Raw genomic sequence first — 14,308 nt, 5'->3', positions numbered from 1 at the left:
GTCTTGGAAATCCACTCTGCCTCCCGAGGGCTGGGATTAAAGTTATCCAATACCACCACCTGGTTTACATATGTTTTTTACATACATTTTGTTTGTTTGTTTGTTTTGGTTTTTTGAGACAGGGTTTCTCTGTGTAGCTTTGCGCCTTTCCTGGGACTCACTTGGTAGCCCAGGCTGGCCTCGAACTCACAGAGATCCACCTGGCTCTGCCTCCCGAGTGCTGGGATTAAAGACGTGCGCCACCACCGGCCCGGCATTTTACATACATTTTTTAAATAAAAAAACTAAAAGACACCCAAAAGTGTGGGTGTGGTTATGGGCTTCCAAGGAAGTGGCACAGGAAGTGAGAGGTCCCCAAGTGTGGGATGGGCAATTCCAGAGAGAACAGCAATTCATTGTCTCAGTGATAGAATGAGAACAGTGTAGCTGGGCAGGAAGGAGAAGCTTCTGGCAGAGCGGGCTTCTCAGTGAGGTCTGCAGACAGACAGGGTTGTGAGCTTATCTCAGGAGGAGACCGCTGCAAACCAGTGGGAGGCTTCCGGATGAACTCTCTACAGTCAGTAATGCAAAGATGGGACCCCAAACCTGTGAAGTCCTCCCCAAAGCTATGCAATTCCTTCAGACACTGAATTGTCAAAGACCCTGACTCACCAAGATAATAATAGTGCCTGACTGTCACCCTGCTCTCCTCAGTTTCCGGTTCCTTCTTCCTCCTTGAACTTTCTTAGTGGACTCCCCCCCCCCTTCTCCCCCAGCCTCTTTCTCCCACCTCACCCCACACCCATCCAACTCAGCCAAACAGGAATCTCTGAACTCAGGCTCTAGTTTATGCACAGGCCCAAGTCAATTAGGCTCAGGTCCTGGACGTAACATGGAACTGGGAGGCTGGGCCAGCAACATTCCTTCAAGTCCGTTCCCCTGTGGGAAGTTGCTTTCCGATTCAACAAAGCTTTGCTTGCTTTTTACTGCCCTTGCTCATCTCGGGATCCACAGCCCTGGGAGCCGCTGGCTTGGAGTGACTTGAGTGGCCATTGGGCTTCTGGGACCCTTGTTCTCTGGGATAAGCTCATTTGAGCCAGGGAACAGGCTCCATTCTTCTGTTCTCAGGGATCACAGACACATTAGCATCATCCATGTCCGCCAGCTCCCTTTCCTCTCTCATGATGGGTGAGATTGGCAGCTGTCTGTGGAGAGGCCGCGGGTGGGTCTATCAAACGGTGAGTTAAAGCTGGGAGCCCTGGTTACACAAGTGTGTGCTCCTTGTGGGGTTTCTGGTGAGATTCCTAGGGTCAGATTGTAGCTTCATAACTAGGGAGGCAGAAAGGTGAGGGGCTTCTTCATGTCCCCATAATTTTTCCTGTCTTTCTATCCTGCCTCAGAGGTGTGCTCTGCACTATTGGGTCCAGTTAGGCAAGCATGAGGCACCCCAAAACCAAAACCAAATGAAATTTCTTTCAACATTGGGTGTGGTTCCTGGGACACATCCTTTCAAATCCTGCTAGAATATATATCAAGCTCTCCGGCTTTATTGAAAGGTAGGGTGATGGCTCCAGCATCGGATACAAAAGGGGAGAGCTTTGAGGGAAGTATTCACCCGGAAGGCCAGCTTCTCCAGCAGAGACACTACAAAGTGTAGCTAGCCAAACCCACCATGATAAACATGTCTCTCTTGCCCAAGTCCACAGCCAAAGGTGGTTCAAGGGTCAGGGGAATGGCTCAGCTGGCACATGCCTGGCAACTGAGTTGATCACTGGAACCCACAAAAAAAGTGGCTAGTACTCACTCTACAAAGTTGTCCTCTGACTGGGCGGTGGTGGCGCACACCTTTAATCCCAGCACTCGGGAGGCAGAAGCAGGCGGACCTCTGTGAGTTCGAGGCCAGCCTGGGCTACCAAGTGAGTCCCAGGAAAGGCGCAAAGCTACACAGAGAAACCCTGTCTCGGAAAAACCAAAAAAAAAAAAAAAAAAAGTTGTCCTCTGGCCTCTACCTTCTTGCCTTGGCATATGCCCCACCCACACTGACACTACCGACTAGAGTGCTTAGGTCTGACTAGTGAGCTCACTGTGTGTCAGGATCGGGTGGGACAGCTCCGCTCCACAGTGCCCTTCAGACACCCAGGCTGACGAAGGTCTTCCAAGTGTGGATTCCAAAGTCACCTTGAACTCGACCCTGAGAAAACAAGACAGGAGAAGACAGAAGGCAAACCTGTTTCTTGACCACCTCAGATCAGAAGGGATGTGCAACATTGCTCATGACTCCCTTTTGGGTGCAAGGGACTCTGGGAAATGTAGTCCTTAGCTGGACAGCTGCTTCCCAGAGTCAAGTCAGAGAATGAGGAACATGCACACTTCCAGGAGAAAACAAACAAACAGGAACAAAAAATGAGGCAGAAGAAAAACATTTTTTGCAAGCCAAGGATGTAGCTTACAGAGCATGTACAAAGCCCTGGCTTCCATCCCCAGCACAACTTAACTAAGTATGGTAGTGTACTCCTGTAGTCCTGGCACTCAAATTCAGGAAGATCAGAAGTTCAAGGTCATCCTTGGCTAGATAGCAAGTTCAGCCTGGACTACATTAGACCTGTCTTTCTCGTGTGTGTGTGTGTGTGTGTGTGTGTGTGTGTGTGTGTGTGTGTGTGTGTGTGTGTGTATTGGCAGCAGGGTCCCGGACTTCCATCTTCAGCACATGATTCATTTGCTTCATGTTAGGATGTCCTCACAGGTTTACAGTCACCTTTTCCGTTACAGTTGTAGCCAAGCAGAACCAACCCAGGTCTGCAGGCTCCTATCTGCCCCACACTCTACTCAGCCCTTCCCTGTAAGCACCTACTGACCATGGCACCTCTCAGCATGCAGTGTCCTGGAGAGATCCAAGAGTCAAGAGTGGAGCTGGGAAAATGGCTCATTAGTTAAAGCAGTTACCACACATGCATGAGGACTAGAATTCAGATCCACAGAGACTCAGATTAATGCCAGATAGACACAGGCAAGTCATCTGGAGTTCTAGTCCCAGAAGGCAGAGACAGGGGAATTCCCAGAGCAAGCTGGCTAGCAAGATTAGCCATATTTGCAAACTGTGGGTTTGATTGAGAGAAGAGCAATTGAGGATGAATTCAGACATAGCCTTGGGCCTCCACAAGCATGTGTACACATGCAGAAGAAAAACTACATTCATGCACATGTGCATACCACACACACAAACACACATATACATGCTAGTGGCCATGTCAGAGGAGCAGCAGGTGGCAATTGAAGTTCAAGATGCCAGCCCTCCAGGAGGAAACTCCCTGATGGGTGAATCTCAGACAGGCAAGGCCCCAAGACCACAGAACCTGAAATATCTTTTGTTTCTGCTGTGTCTTTACATGTTTGCTGTGGCCGTCTTCCTCTGGTAGCTGGCATGGTGTGAATGGGTGTGGGGAGATCCCCATTGCCTGTAATGTAGTGTGTTTATCTCATGGAAATATCCTATTCTACTGGGCATTTTTACCTGTGGATTATCATGAAGATGATTTCTTCCTAAGCTGTACTGTCTAGTTGATAATAATAATAATGTTAGTTTAAATAGAGTTTTGATGATCAGAAATATGAACAAGGAAGTGTCACACAGCTACAACACATGGGTTTCTATTGAGGAGTCATATAGACTGTGGCTTAGGTTAATGATTAAGAAAAACAGTTGATGGGTCTGGAGAGATGGCTCAGAGGTTAAGAGCACTGACTGCTCTTCCAGAGGTCCTGAGTTCAATTCCCAGCAACCACATGGTGGCTCACAACCATCTGTAATGAGATTTGGCACCCTCCTCTGTATACATAATTAATAAATAAATCTTTAAGAAGGAAAGAAAGAAAGAAAGAAAGAAAGAAAGGAAGAAAGAAAGAAAGAAAGAAAGAAAGAAAGAAAGAAAGAAAGAAAGGAAGAAAGAAAGAAAGAAAAACAGTTGAGTCCCTGTAGCCCAGTTAGCTTAAGTTCTTTTAACATTAATGTTGAGAGATGTGTTCACAGTTTTTGTAGTGCATCACAGCTGAAACAAAGCTTTGAAAATAACTTGAAGTTAGACTAAGATGTTTTGTCAAATAGTTTTGAGGTGAAAAACCCAAGAAGATAATCTGAAATTTTAGAAAGGGACATAGTTAAATGTGCCTTTAAAGTCAGGGAACAAGAACAAAGCAGCCCGATCATTACTAGCTGATGCACTTTTCTTGCTAGGATTGGTTAATGACCAAAGGTGATGACTAATTCCTCATACCATTTTTTGCCCTCAATCTCCTGAAATAAAAAACTATTGATGAGTGGGTATGCACCCTAAAGATTTAAAGTAGAACTGACTATTTTGTTTTGTTTTGTTTTTCATATATAAAAGTTTAGCTTTGTGATTCCTTGTAAGATTACCTTTCAAGATAAGTAATAAAGTGATTGGCCCTTTCTTTGTAACTGCAAACTGCAGCCTGCTTGTAAAAGACCTGGTTGAGAAGAAAATCTTGCTTGCCCACATGGTTAATCTATTACAATTAGATTCTTGGGTATGAATGTATGTGGGTTCTTGGGATAACTTGTTTTTCACCTGTAATGGGTAAAATGTTTAATCATGTAAGGGATATGGAAAACATGCTGGTTTTTACTGTTTGTTTTATATTCATTGTTATCATTCACTTGAAAAACAGAATGTAACCACATTTTAATTTCTATATTGAACCACATTGTAATTTTTATATTGCCTGAAGGATTTTGCTGGGGTATATAAGCTATAAGGCAAAGACTAGAGATAGGGTTAAAATGGGCTAGAAGGAAACATCAAGAATGAGAGAGTTAGAAGGAACTAGAAGGGAAACATCGAGAATAAAGATAGAGATAGAAGGAAAATATCCAGAATGAGAGAAGGAAATCACCAGGAAAATAAAGAATAGAGAATGCAAAAGAAGAATAAAGAAAAGGTCTGAAGGAAGCCATCAAGAGAGTGGGCGAGTGTCTTTTTCCCTAACCTCCTCAGATAGGAAAGTCTAGTACTCCCCTATGCCGGATTCCTTCGGAGCCCTGGCTGTCTGGAGGCTGCTCCCCCGGGCAGCAATACACACAATGGGAGAGAAGAGGGAAGAAGAGTCCGTGGTTTCTTCAGTGTAAAATGCAAAGCAAAACAAGCAAATCTAAAGAAAAGAAAGAAAAAGAAAAGTCTGGGAGCTTGAAGACAGGAGCAGGCCTCTGTCTGGGGAAGTGGCTCTTTTCCTGTTTATGAGGAAGTGACTGATGTACCAATGTACTAGATTGAGGTTTTGTTTGCCACCCTGTGCCTGCTCTGTGCTCAGTAGACAAGAACCAGAAGGCTGGGGTCCATGCTGTCTTTATTCATTAGCTGTATATTGAGGACACACTATTGTGTCCCAGTCAGTAAGTGGCCAGGGGTGTGGCACAGATCACATGGTGCCAGGATACACATCCTCACTTTGCCATTTGCTAGCTGTGTGACCTAGGCAAGTTACTTACCCTCTCTGGACTTTACTCTCTCTCCTTAGTAAGATGGAGGTAGTGCCGGCATCTGTCTCCAGGGATGGCTGGGAGCAGCTAAGGAATCGGTCACCATGCATGTGTTTGGCTGAGTGCTGCATCTGACCACTGAACTGTGAGAAGGGGAAGGATGCCACTTGAAGTAACTGAAGAACCAGAAGAGGAGGAGGAAGGGGAGGAGGAGGAAGGGGAGGAGGGGGAGGAGGAGGAGGAAAAAGAGGGCATGGTGACCTACACTTTTAAAACCTAGCACTCAGGAGACAGAAGCAGGTAGATCACTGTGATTTCAAATCTAGCCTGGTCAGCATAGTGAATTCCATCCAGGCTAGCCAGGGCTACATAGTAAGACTGTCAAAAAAAAACAAAAAAACAAAAACAAACAAACAAAAAACAAAACAACTAACCAAACAAAAACAAAACCAATCAATTAAGACAAAACCATAAACACAATTAGTTAGGAGACTGAAAGATCAGCAGTTAAAAGCACTTGCTACTCTGGCTGAAGACCTGGGTTTGGTTCCCAGCACCTACCTGGTGGCTCACAACCCTCTGTGACTCTAATCCCGGGGGATCGGATGCCTTCTTTTGGCCTCTGTGGGCACTGCACACATGTGATGTATACATACATGCTGGCACACACACACAAACTTTTTAAATCCTAAAAAAATCAATGAAGTGAAACACCCTAAAATCAGATATGTTTGGCTGTGAAAGCTTCTTTCCTGCCCTGTCATGTAAGGAGTCTCTTAGTCACTTTTTCTTGGTGTTAAACTTCTTTTGAATGACAGCTGTCTGTCTACAGTCGTCTGAGTACAGCAGAGCCTGGATGACAAAGCGGGTCTGTGTTCCCTGCTGCCTGCAGGATGCCAGAGCTGCTCCCTCCTCCCCCTGAGGGCATCTCCCACTTCTGGGCCCCCAACCAGGTTCCCTGAGTTTCACTGTTCTCTGGTGGCAGGGATTTGACATGGCTCTGATAGGATGCCAGGGACAAGATCTCCCTCAGAGTCCCTCTGTGGCATTGCCAGTGTGGTCCTTCTGAGGCATGGGCGTCCTGAGCCAGAGGCAGAGTGATGCCCTGTGAAGCCAACACTGACCACATTGCCTTTGAAGAGCTCAGGGCCAGCGTGAAAGGCCGTTCTAGACCCCAACAGGGCCCTTGAATGAATCCGGACTGTCTGCAAATCTGTGACTCAGTGTTAATTACCTTAACCTGACACCCAGGACCTCAGGCTTAAGCTACCCTGGTCAGTTCCCAGGGCTGTAGCTCCAGCACACAGGGGCTTGAGCAGCGGGGCAGGAGACTGCCTTTGAGTAGGCCTGCTTCAGGGGAGGGGTGGGCAGGGCACCATGACGTGTGTGCATTTTCTTTTTTATGTGATTTCTATTCTGTCGATGCACAAGGAACTGAGGCAACATAAAAGGAGTGCATTCGGCAAATTGGTGATTAGAGACAGAGAAAAATAAGGATGCCGAGTGGGAAAGACATTCGGGAAATTCCAAGTCAGTGGGAAAAAGACGGACAGAGATGAGTGCGAGACCCAGACCGCCACAAAGCTCAGAATTAGATTCTTTTTCTCTACCCCATTTTTAAAATTTATTTTACATCCCGACCACAGTTTCCCCTCCCTCCTCTCCTCCCAGCCCCTCCCCTACTTCCCTAAGCGCCCCCCCCCCATACTGAGCTTCCCAGCAGCCCTGTGAAGTGACCCCAGAAGTGACCCCAGCATCCTTTTCAGCTGGGAGGCAGAGCGCCCGTGAGATTCTCGGCACTCAGAGACTTCCAGCAGGAGAACGTGGCGTCCAGTCCTTAGGCACCGCTCTGCAGCTGTGACTTGGATGACACTTCCTGTGGCCCTGCCTTTCTTCATCTGAAAGGTGTAAGGACACTAGTCAGTGTTCTTTAAGGAGTATGGATGCCTGGCAGACAGCAGAGACCCAGGATATTCATTTCTTAGTTTCCTGTGCCCAGCTGGTCGCATGCTCTGTCCCCTCCCAGGCAGCTATTGCACCCTGTAACTATTATTTTATGGACGGTTTCCCATTCCGTGACAGCTCGGTGAGAAAGTCTGGGAATTGGTTTATTTGGTTTTTTGTTTGTTTGTTTGTTCATTCGTTCATTCATTTAGACACAGGGTTTCATGGAGCCCAAGTTGGCCTCCAACTTGGCTATGTGGCTGAGGATGACCTTGAACTTCTAAACCTCCCAAGTGCTGGGATTACAGGCATGCACCATCATACACCTATTTTACAAAGTGCTGCTTTGTACATCTTAGGCCAGCACTCTAGCAACTGAGTCCCAGCCCCCATTTGTATTCTGATGGGCTCTCTAAGCCACTTCAGTGCTATTGATGTTTGGGTACCACTGATCTACATGAAACCACACTGTCACCAAGCCCAGTCTGTTTACTCACTGATCAATCAGGCCCCAAGGGAGCTGGCCAGGTGTTAAAGCGCTTGCCACCAAGCCTTGGGACCTGAGCTCAGTCACCAGAACCCACGTGATCAAAGGTGAGACTCCACTCTTGAAAGTTGTCCTCTGACCTCCACACTCATACCCCACCCACCCCCCAGTCCTACCACACATCACATACAGGACAGAAATACATAAACAAACAAACCGTTTGACTAGGAATGCATGCTACTCCCCTGGTGCAGAGGAGACAAGCAGCTGGGCACAGCAGCAGAGGTTAACAGGAATGTGAGCAGCTGGAGTCCCACTGGTACTAATGAGATGAGACCAAACAACCATGAAAAATAACCTTTTGCTACCCAACCAGGTTAACAGTGGCCACACCCTGCTCCAGAAATGCAACTCATGGGTATAACTAGAAAAACCCTAAAGGTGTGCTCCAGGACACATGAATAAACCCAGCGACCACAGTCATAGTAACCATAAATTTGCACACCTACTGCTCTTAGGATGTGTATCTACATTGCTACCTGTGCATGGGCTGGAATGTCAGATAGTAACGACCATGGGCCATCTGTGCCCCACACAGTCACATGGATGAATCCCCTTAACAGCATGGCATTAACGAAACAGGTCACAGAGGCATACAGTATCCATCCTTCAGCACAAAGGCAAACCCTCACAATAATGCAAAACCCATAAAGAAAAACAAGGAATAATAACTGCAAGAGGCACAGTTGGGCTGGGGGTGGAGGGGTGTAGTCGGGGAGAAGACCACAAACATCTAAAGGCTCTGTTTCTTTAGCTGTGCGGCATTTGCCAGACTTCACTCTAATATTCTTCAAGAGTCCCATATGTTCACACATCTTCCTGATGTATAGCATATTGTGCGATTTTAAGAGATGGCAACTGGTAAAGAGAACGTGAAATGCATACGTGAGCAGATCAAGCCTAGCTTGTGGCAGGTAGTGGGCCCCTGGGCAGCTCACAGAGCCGGGTGCTGGGGTTGGGCTGGCAAGGGTCCAGCTGCCTGAAGCTCCCAGAAGAACAAGATTGCCTTCTAACAATCATGCTGCATGCCAAGGCCGGAAGAGTCCCCAAGTGTGTGGGTGGAGGCCAGCTGTGTGAGTGAGGCCCCTGGTGAGGACAAGTGGACTGGAGAGGAGAAGATGAGGGTGAGTCACACTGGAAGAATCTAGACTAGCCAGAGTCCTCACTCCAAACTCCCCAGCTGGGCTCCAGGGTCCATGAGCCCATTAAAGTGTGTGCAGAATGCCTCCACACACACAAAACAAAAATAAATAAATCTTTAATTTTTTTTATTTCTTAAAAAAATTTATGTGGCCGGGCGGTGGTGGCACACGCCTTTAATCCCAGCACTCGGGAGGCAGAGGCAGGTGGATCTCTGTGAGTTCGAGGCCAGCCTGGGCTACCAAGTGAGTTCCAGGAAAGGCGCAAAGCTACACAGAGAAACCCTGTCTCGAAAAACCAAAAAAAAAAAAAAAAAAGTATGTGTTTGTATATCTGTGTCTTAGGGTTTCTATTGCTGTGATGAAACACCATGACCAAAAGCAAGTTGGGGAGGAAAAAGTTTATTGGACTTACACTTCTGTATCACTCATTGTTCATGATCAAAGGAAGTCAGGACAGGAATTTAGGGCAGGAATGTGGAGCAGGAGCTGATGCAGAGGCTATGGAAGGGCACTGCTTACTGGCTTGCTCACATCGCGTGCTCAGTCTGCTTTCTTTTTTTTTTTTTTGGTTTTTCGAGACAGGGTTTCTCTGCGTAGCTTTGCGCCTTTCCTGGAGCTCACTTGGTAGCCCAGGCTGGCCTCGAACTCACAGAGATCCGCCTGGCTCTGCCTCCCGAGTGCTGGGATTAAAGGCGTGCGCCACCACCGCCCGGCTCATCAGTCTGCTTTCTTATAGAACCCAGGACCACCAGCCCAGGGTTGACCCCACCCGCAATGAGCTAGGCCCTCCCCCACCAATCACTAATTTTAAAAAATGCCCTACAGCTGGATCTTACGGAGGCATCCTTGAGTTTCCTTCCTTTCAGGTGACTCCATATTGTGTCAAGTTGACATAAAACTAGCCAGTACAATGTGCCGTCATGAGTTTACGTGCACCCCATATGTGCAGGTGCCCAAGGAGACCAGAGAGCATCAGTTCCCTGGAATTGCAGATCTGGAGCAAAATTATTTTGTGCTATCTTTAGTGCCCATAATGGCCCCCAGAGGAGTCTGACCTGACCCCTGGTGGCTGTCACTGAGCTCTTTGGGGATGTAACTTAACAAATCACCAGCTTCCACCAACCCAGCAGCACTCAGAATGTCGTCAGACAGCTTCCGAGGCCTCCAGCTGAGCTCTCCTCGCTTCCGGGACCTGACGTTCCCACCAGGATATTTGAAAAATGCCTGGATTTATGAATTTATTCGTTTTTGGAGACAGAGAGTCTCTCTATGTAACCCTGGCTAGCTTAGAACTTGATAAGTAGCCCAGGCTGACCTCAAATTCAGAGATCCACTTGCCTCTGTCCTCCCTGAAAGGTGTGTGTCACCATGTACCACTCATTTGTGACTTTTTTTGTTGTTGTTGTTCTATTAGTGTAAAAAGCTTCACAAAACTGTTATCGCACTGAACCATAGTGCTGAGGGTGACCTGAGTGTTACCAGGCCATACCCAACCATATTTGTCTTCAGAATAATCTCATTCCCTTTGAGATGAGAGCTATGTTTATGCACCCACAAGGCCTTGCTGTTATGTCTTCACTGTCAGATCTGGGGGGGCTGATGGTGTCTCACCCCACATTCTCACAGTTGATCTTTTCTCTCCAGCAGGTAACAGGGTCATCCAGAGCTCAGGAGACAGCCAACGGCCCTGGAATGTTCTCTGCACACAGGGGCCACATAACAGCCATCAGAATGCCCTGGAAGAGATGAGGTAGTTAAAAGACACTTGTGTCCCTCAATCTTCAATAGTCCCCATTGGACTATGGAAACAACGGATCACCCCAACATTGGAATCCCCCTCGGGTGCCTCATGGTGGGGAAAGGAAGTGGGAGAAGGAAAAGGCTAAAACCTGGCATCAGCCAGAGGTCAAACTTGTCTCCTGGGAAGAGGCTTCCCACAATGCCAACAGCTTACTAGACCGCTCTTCTGAAGAAACTGGAGCCCAGGTAATGATGACAGGTCAGCAATGGGCAGGACCACACCTTAATCATGACAGGCTTAGACTTGCAGATCCCTGGCCCTCTACTTGGATGTTAAAGATCTTTAAACTTTATTTTTACTTACGTATATTTGTGTCTCTGTGTGTGTGCCCAAAGGGCATCAGAAACCCCTGCAACTGGAATGGCAGATGGTTGTGAACTGCATGTGGGTGCTGGGAACCGAACTCAGCTCCTCTGCAAGAGCATGAAGATTTCTTATTCACTGGGCCATCTCTCCAGCCTGCTATTTAAATTTCAGTCTCACTTTTGGACCCTGAAGATGGATTTGAGAGGGTCGCTATATCTCTGTTCCTCTTCCCAATGTGGCCACATTGACTAAATCACCTTTTTCTGCTCTTGGCTATTTATGTGGTTGTTTTAATTGGCTTCTTGAGATTGGGCGGCTCAGCCTGGTGTCTTGGATCACAGACTATGACCCCAAATTCAGTAACAATAACATTCCAAAGAAGCCAAGGCCTGGATCCTTGAGACCTGGAACACAACGCACCTGCCAGTGATGGAAGGCGATGCACAAACCGCCAGCTGCTGCCTCTGGGAGAGCAGGACACAGTCCAGGGGTGTGAGCATGTACCATGGCTACTTAGGACTTCTGTAACTACCGGCAGCTTGTTCATTCTACAGCACCGGACCCTCGAGTGACAGCTGAAGATGACAGGTGGCCCTGCTTCATTACTGGGGAGCTCGGTGAGGTCTGGAAGACAGGGAACAGAAGCACTGAGGCGCTAGCAGCAGCCAAGGAGCCCAGGGCGGCCCTGACCACACCTGGCCACTGTGGGACCCAGCCCTGCCTGGCAGCCTTCCGCTGGGTGTGAGTCCACAGGGCAGATAAACATGTCCGGGAAGAGAATGGCCCACGCATGTCTGAGGAAAGTGCAGGTGTCTCTGTTATTTTAAACCCGCCCCAGGTTCAAGTTCAGATGTCAATGTTATTCCTGAAGGCTGCCAGCTCAGCCCTGAAGTTGCCGACGGAGAGATGCGATCGCAGTCCTGACAGCCAAAGCACAGGGGTGACTCTTCAGAGTTGCCAAGCGCCTGCAAGACCTGTCCTGATTAAGGCCGGATGCCCAACATCAATAACATCTGTCCATCTCATCAGCGACGACATCAGTAGCAAATGACACCGTGGAAACAGAAACCGTGCAAACAGGGATGGGGCAGCGATGACCAGGAGCGGGCTCAGGGAGTTGTCCTTTGAGAGAATCGTTTGGAAAGCATTGTCTGACTCTGCGATCTCACTTCCGTGGGTGTAGACGGATAAATCAGTGTTTTGGGAGAGAGGTTGTACTTCCGGCACAACAGTGCTCCGCAGGATCACCGTGATAGGCAAAGACTCCAAGTGCCCACCGGCAGGGACAGGCTGAGAGAATGTGACACAAACACAGGTCCCCGTGTGAGGAGGTGGATGCGTTAGTTAGCTTGAGTGTAGCCGCCACTTGACAATGGCTACCTCGGGTCAGCAAGACCGCTGGGTGGGTAAAGGAGCTTGCTGCCAGGCCTGACCACCTGAGTCTGATCCCCAGGACCTATGTAAATGTGGAAGGGGAGAATGGATCCACAAATTTGTCCTTTGACCTCCATGCATGCTCTCATCACATAATAGTAGTAACTTAATAATAATAATAATAATAACTTAACAACAACAAAAACATCCCACAACATACTGCGCATCTTAAATACATACACTTCTCAATAATCAGCAGGTAAAGTCCTGGGAGACGGCTCAGTCAGTCAGTAAAGCGCTTGCCTTGCAAGCGTGAGGACCTGAGTGTGGGTTCCCAGCACCCCCACAAAAAGCCAGGTGCAGCATCCTGGCCTATGATCCCAGCACTGGGGAGTGAGAGGCAGGAGGATATGTAAAGCTCGCTAGCCAGCAAATCCAGCCAATCAGCAAGCCATGGGTTCAATGAGAGACCCTGTCTCAAAAAACAAAGTGGAGAGCAGTCAAGGAAGACGCCCAGCATGGCTCTGTGGCTTCTGCCCGTGTGCACACAGTCTTGTCCACCTCCACACATGCGCACAGGTGCAGAACACATACACAAGGCCGGGGTGGAGGCACACACTTGAATCCTGGTGTTGAGGAGGAAGAGAGACATTCTGAGGCTCACCGGAAGCCAGCAGAGCACGCTTAGTGGGTTCTGACCAATGAGAGAACCTGTCTCAAAAATCAAGTTGGAGACCGGGGAGGGGAGATGGTTCATCAGGTGTTGGAAACCCAGGACTCACATGACGGAAAGACAGAACTGACTCCTACCATGTCATTCTACCACAGCTATGCTGGCTCTTCCCAGGGAACAGCCAAACAGGCACATTGTCATCAGCCCCCTCAAGTCCGATCAAATGCCGCCTGCTCTGCCCACCCCATTTAAAAGGAGAGACAGAGAAAGAGAGAAGGACAAAGCGCAGAAGCTATTCCAGGAGAGACTTCAGGTACATTTTTGCCCTCCCACCAACTTGCTGTGTGACCACGGGTCTATCAACACCGTCTCTGTGCTCATTTTCTACATGTACAGAATGAAGGCCAGATCTTGTGTTCCTTGAGGGCTCCCTCCTGCCATTAGAAACACAGACTCCTAATCACGTGACCAGCCTGAACCACTGAGCTTATTTGGGCCAACTGTGAGCAAGGTCATGTAGGGCATCAGGCCTGACCAAATCCTCTAGAGGACAGGAAGTGACCCTGGTCTAGCTCCTGTTAAGGGATTCTTGGACCTGGGAGCCTTTCTTGGCCTCTTAGGGCCCCAGTGGCCTCCTCCCAGCTCTGGAGATGCTCACATCGGCCTAATCCTGCAGTCAGCTCTCGTGAAGCAGGCGAAGTCTTTGATTCAAAGGCTAGTGAGAAGAAGAACCCTGTTCCACAGCCCCCCAACACCCTGTGCTGGCTGCAGCTCCTGGGACACACCTTCTCCAGGTACTCCCTGTTGGGACTTGTCCATCCCTCACCACCCCCGTTTACCCCATTAGCAGACAGACCTGGCACCAGGTGCAGTGCCCTCTTGAGAGCCCCTGGGCAGGTACGGCCCACACCTGCACCATCTGGTCTCGTGGGGGAGGCCTCCTAGAGGCAAACACCCACTGCCACAGGCGATCCATGGCCCCCAGCACAAGTGTCTTTTCCCTCCTTGAGCCTCAGTTTTCCCTTCTATAAAATGGGCTGACAGCCAT

General features: G+C 48.4%; 1 long non-coding RNA gene across 1 annotated transcript; it reads right to left on the bottom strand.

Annotated features, from left to right (window-relative positions):
* Nucleotides 1–834: 834 nt before the first annotated feature.
* LOC143271700 (uncharacterized) lies at nt 835–5,611 on the bottom strand. The gene is made up of 3 exons (XR_013048891.1): nt 5,483–5,611; nt 2,064–2,170; nt 835–1,184 (listed from the first exon to the last, which is right to left on the bottom strand). It is a non-coding gene; the product is annotated as an uncharacterized LOC143271700 (long non-coding RNA).
* Between the last annotated feature and the right edge of the window lie 8,697 nt (nt 5,612–14,308).

Source organism: Peromyscus maniculatus, chromosome 2 (assembly GCF_049852395.1).
Source record: "Peromyscus maniculatus bairdii isolate BWxNUB_F1_BW_parent chromosome 2, HU_Pman_BW_mat_3.1, whole genome shotgun sequence".
Taxonomy (NCBI): Eukaryota; Metazoa; Chordata; class Mammalia; order Rodentia; family Cricetidae; genus Peromyscus; species Peromyscus maniculatus.
Note: the sequence above shows the minus strand (reverse complement) of the source record. Positions and strands in the feature narration are given on the sequence as shown.